Raw genomic sequence first — 6,000 nt, 5'->3', positions numbered from 1 at the left:
GGGGTGTACATGCTCCAGTGTGGACTCATCCACAGGTCAGAGTCCTTCTGACTCAAGTTCAGTCTGGAGTCCCAGCCTGTCCAGTACAGCAGCACAGGAACAACAGTGATGCCCTGGCTGGCTGTCAGTCCAGTCCTGTGGACATAGCTGTTATCCAAATGTTCCCAGGCACAGCAAAGCAAGATGATAAGGAGTAGAGCAAACAGCAAAAGCAGCCACTAGCAGTCACTGGACTCTAACATACAGTAAGACAAGCAAGATCCATGACAAGCAAGGGAGCCTGCCAGTTAGCAGCTAAATGTCTATAACATCTATAAATTTGGTTTTACATGTTTCACACTCCAATCAAATCTGTCATCACCTTGAATCCTTCAAACCTCATGTTGAGCACCAAATGGACTGTTTTACCTGACAAGCAGCTATGTACCACAGACACTCCCTCATTCAGTCTCCCCAGGTGGGATGGGGGAGAGAATCGGAAAGGTATAAGTGTGAGATAAACGCATGATTTGAGATAAAGACAGTTTACTAGGTAAAGCAAAAGCTGCATGTGCAAGCAAAGCAAAACAAAGAATTCACTCAATATTTCCCATCAGCAGGCAGGTGTTCAGCCATTTCCAGGAAAGCAGGGCTCATCATGTGTAATGCTTCCTTGGGAAGATAAACACCATCACTCCCAACATCCTCCCATGACTTTGTCCTCCTTTACCCTAGATTTTATTGCTGAGCCTAATGCCATATAGAGTGGCATCCCTTTGGCCAGTCTGAGTCAGGTCTCCTGGCTGTGTCCACTCCCAGTTCCTGGTGCACCCTTAGCCTCCTTACTGGCAGGGCAACATGAGAACAAGAAAAGTCCTTGGCTCTGCATAAGCACCTCTGTGCAACAACTAAAACATCGGTGTGTTATCACCATTGATATCACCAAAAATCCAAAACACAACATCATACAAGCCTCTGTAAAGAAAACTGAATATCCAAGCCAAAATGATGACACTTTTCCAGTGCTACTAAAACCCTTTTGTCAAACTATTCATCTTTTTTAATATTAACCCCCCAGCATTATAGTAGAGTTCAGTTTAACGCCTCAAGAGGAGGGTTTCCAAGACCAAATGAGATAGAGTTTTTCAGCAAAGAAAACCATGAAGTATAGACTTCCCTCTTGGAAGGTTGAAAAGGACAATATGTGGCGATAAAACCATTTGTTGTTGTTGTTGATTTGTTTTTCTAGGACTCCATTCAGAGAGTAGCATGATAATAAAGAAGATGAGTTTTGCTGAGCCAAGACAATGACAGTCTTAATTTGTGATAGATTCCTATGTCACATCCACTCCAGTGAAAATATTCTTGAAGTTATCATACATGAAACACCTATTGAAGCATTTTCTTTAAATCAAAAAATTTATGTCCTTCCTTCAAGCATGCATCAATTCTTGTCAGTCTTTCAAGAATATTTATTCACTTCTACCCCTACAGTCCTCCTCATCACTAAACAAAATGTTTGCTGATGTTTTTCATACTGTTTTTTAAAGCAGATAAGTAAACCACCTTCTTTTCCAGTGCTTTTTGATTGCTAATAACACTGGGCAAAATACTTCCATTTCACAAATTCTCTCGCAGATAATTTTGCAGTTTTGATTCTTATAAATTTGTCTTAATCTTGTCTTGTTTTATAGCTTTATTATGTCATTTGAACTTAAGAACGTAAAGAAACAACCATTTGAAAGAAATTATTTTTTTTCTTTTTCACAATAGAGCTATGTAAATTGATCAACAGATTATTATTACTATTGTAATAATAATTATTATTGAGGAACAATTGCTATGTTTACTTTCTCTGCCTTTTCTCCTACCAACTTAACCATTTCCTTATTTTTAATACTGATTTGCATGACAGAATCACCAATAAGAAATCTCGTATATAAAGGAAAATTAATATGGCTCATGAAAAATACCTGTAAATAAATAAATATCAAGTACAGAGATTTCAAAAGTTTTAAGGAACTAGCATGGAAATTTTGACAAACAAAATCTGACATGACAAATGATGAGTGTGTCCTTACATAATGTGTCCTTGACACATAGCTTTCAAAGCCACTTTAAAATCATTAGTATATTTTTCCACAGTGTCACCATTAAAAAAAAAAAAAAGTCTATATTAACCATAACTGTAATCTTTGCAAACTCTTATTATATATCTGAATATCTGTTCTTATTGATTATCTGAATTGTCAGAGGTGGGATTCAGAAAAACAGGTGTTTTGTAGACTTCCTTTTCAGCTGATAATAAGCATACTACGGAAGGTATATACTTCTAACTTGGTATCATGCCGTATATAGAGAAGGCATAAATAAATCACTAAAAAAAACTTATAAGAGAAATAGAAGAGTGTTTCTTAGTGATCAAATATACAAAAGAACAAACATACATGACAATCAGCTTAGAAGGATGCTCATAACACAGACTGGATTTCTCTTTTGAATCACAAAGGTATCTGGAAAGAATTTTTACATACTCAGGAAAAAATGGCCAAGTATTTTGTTTGGACAGAAATTATTTTGTTCTGAATTTCAAACACACTTTCTGCTCTTTCTGGCCTATCTCACGCAAGTATACTTCCCCAGTGTAACTAAATTTGGATTCAGAGTTACAAAGTTTTCTTTATATCAACTTCCTTCTGGATTTTTTTGTTTTTGTAAATCCCTTGTTACTATATCTTTCTCTGAATAGGATCCCTTCTCTTCATATGTTTTTCTTCTCTCTATTATTTCATAGACACAATCTATTTATCTGGTAGTATTTTATAAACCATCCACCTGCCCCATTGCATCCCCTGAATTCCTTTGCACTATCTCTCATTTGCTTCAGTATTCTTCTCCTTTGCTTGTCTGATATCTGTTTTTGTCCTAAAAGTACAAGCATGCCTTTGTATCTTTCTCTTTGTCTTTCTTAGTTCTCCAAATTTCCTTTTTAATTTTTGCCTTGCATGTTGTTCCTGATTTTGACCTAAAATCTTCCTCCTGAGCTAGATTCTTCAGTTCAGTTTTCAACCTTTGCTCTTCCCACAGGGAACTCCTGAGTAATGGTTGACAAGGATCAAAACTGCTCAATGTGCATGGTTTAAATCAAATCAGGACTGAAGTGATTTATCGATTTACTGTGTAACGAAGCAGAAATCAGTGAGCTATACATTCAGGATCAGCTATATAGATGGACCTGAATAGAAGACATTTACAAAATGTTTAACCTTTATGGCTGTTTAATAGCACTCTTCCATGATTAATCCCAAAACATGTCTAAAAAAAAACTTGATCACATATCACATATACACACATTCATTCACAGTGCTATATGCATGCTTCCCTCCAGCAGGTCCATGCAGGTTACATGTGGCACCTCATTAGTGGGTGGTGTACACACCCTGCCTGCAGACCTTTCTGTAATCTGTGTGGGTGCCGTAACTCTACCTGCAGGTCTCTTGCTCTCTGGAACCTGCAATGTGCTGTTGAGAAAGCATCTACAGGGGCACCACGCAGCTGGCTGCCCCAGTGCCTGTCTGGTAGGAGGGGGCTCAGCCCTGCCCAGGTGGAGGCTACTGTAGTGTCCAACCTGGTGAGCTTGCCACTCTGCCTTCCCATTCCAAGGTCTCCCCCCACGCTTACAGATTTTCATATATCTTTCATACTCTTTTTAAGATTATTGTTTCTATTCTCAAAAGCCTCATAGTAATTCCCCAAATACTCCCCAACCGTCCTGATGCTTATCCTCCCCAGTGATACCAGTTTGGGGACAAAGACATAGGGAGTCCTTACTTTTTACTCACCCCTCATTCTTTTTGCTGAGTCTTTCTTTTTTCTTTTCATTTTTATATCCCTTCTTAGTAAACTGCTTTCCTATGACAGCTAAGAAAAAGCTAACATAGCTTTTGATATGCTCAGATCACTCATGCTGATCAATATGTTCTCACTGTCTCCTTTCACTCCTTTAGTTGATATCCTGTCTGCTGCCTTTTATGTTATATTTGTAAGCTTTATGGGAGAACAAAAATGTCTTTGCTGTGTTCATCCAGTGTCAAAAGAGCTTTATTCTAGTCTATATTTTGAGTTCCAGGCCATGCAGAAATATAAATTGCAATATCTCATGAAAAATGCTATTCATTGAATGGGTGTTTGTTCAGGGAGTGCTCCACTATGCAAGGAAATTGTGTGCTCCCAAATACATCCTTCAGAAAAGAATAGGGCCATTCCAAAAGTCACACAAAGCATCTGAGCATGAACAGAACACTAAACAATTATCACAGAACTGGTGTACTTACTCTTAGAAATATGAATCTCAGGTACACATAGTGTAAATCTCTCAGTTCTTTCAAACAATATTATGAGGAACAGGAACAGACATTATGTAAACTTTTTGTAAAAATCTAAAAATATTATGTATTTCTGTAATAATAGATGAGCATGAAAGGCTCAAGATTTCTGTTATGTTTTTCATAGTCTACGTTTATTTCTTCATTACTCATTCTTCAATGTTTGAATCTGGGGAGTATTTAAAACAGGAAAATATATAGGAAAATAGGTAAGAGTTAACCAAGCTGCAGAATAACACTACTGTACTTTTAAGAGACTGCATTTTGTTTTTACAAAGGAATGCAGTTACCTAGGTACCTGTAAAAGTAACCAGCCATTCATGAGGTAAAATCCTGCCAAACAGAATGACAAATACTGTTCCCATAGAGTCAACATTCAATTTGAGGAAGAGTCCATCCATGATACTATATGCGCAACCATAAAACAAAGAGAGACCTGCATCCTCATAACACCAACATACTTCACTGTCTTCCAGGATCTCCACCTGCTTCAGTAACTACAATCCCTTATTCTTTCTCCAGTCACATCATGTTTCACTTGAAGCCGTTAGGGATAGAGACAACTACATGGTAAACTTTTTTTTTTTTTTCCATGAAATTGGAGGCAGAGCCATACGAGGAAAGTTATAAACCCTTTAGTCCAATGTAATAGCTCTACCTATTATTATCTTGCCAGTTTTCTTTTTGCATGGTGTGTCCAAGAAATTCAGGAAACCGTCTTCATCCATAACCTCCGGAGCTTTCACTTGTCTTGATAAAGTCCCCTCATGCCTTCTCAACTCTGGGATTGCTTTCAACATGGCCTTTATTTCAAATTCATAACCACAATTGCTGTCATAGGTTCCCTGTTCCAATGTTTCCATTCCTTCTACATTAAAAAAAAAAATAAAAGATAAAAATAAATTCTTCTCAATAATTTGTGGAGGGCTCTTTTGTAGCCCTGTACAGAGAGAGTGACAAGCTCATTCACACATAAAGCTACAGCTGTCATGTGGAGTCAGATCACCTGTCTAGCATCTTTTTTTTTTCTGTTTTGTCCTAAAATAGTCTTTCTGCAAATAGAAATATATATATATATAAATACTTCTTATTTGTATAGAATAAAAGCAAGAAAAAAAGGCTCAGTTGAGAAGTCTTGCTATGCTGAATTGACAGATTTATATATTTTAAGGCTCTTTATGCATTTTAAGGCTTATTGAGAATGAAGCATTGTGAGAGCTGACACAGAAAGATACACAGAAAGATACGACAAAGATGTTAGAAATTTAAATAAATTGATAATATGAAGTTATTTTTGAAATTTAAATAGAAATAATATATGAAATTCTACAGTAAAGTGAAAAGTCAGAGTTTCCTTAATTTAATTAAAATGTTGTTGAACTAATTACAGAAACAACTATTTGATCTAAGTGTACTTACCTCATGATGGATTTGTTGAATTAATTAACTTTCTGTCATCTTACAAATTTTTGTCATCTTTACTACTTAAATCTCTAGAATTACCCTCTATTTATTATCATCTGTTTTTTAGTGAATTCAGAGATTATTTCAGCAAAAGAAATAGTACAAGAAACAGAGAAGAAATGAATTGTAGTTTTTCCACTTCAATTTTAACTGAAAACATGAGTTTATGTTT

This window comes from Anser cygnoides, chromosome 2 (genome assembly GCF_040182565.1).
Source record: "Anser cygnoides isolate HZ-2024a breed goose chromosome 2, Taihu_goose_T2T_genome, whole genome shotgun sequence".
NCBI lineage: Eukaryota > Metazoa > Chordata > Aves > Anseriformes > Anatidae > Anser > Anser cygnoides.
This window is presented reverse-complemented; position numbering follows the sequence as displayed.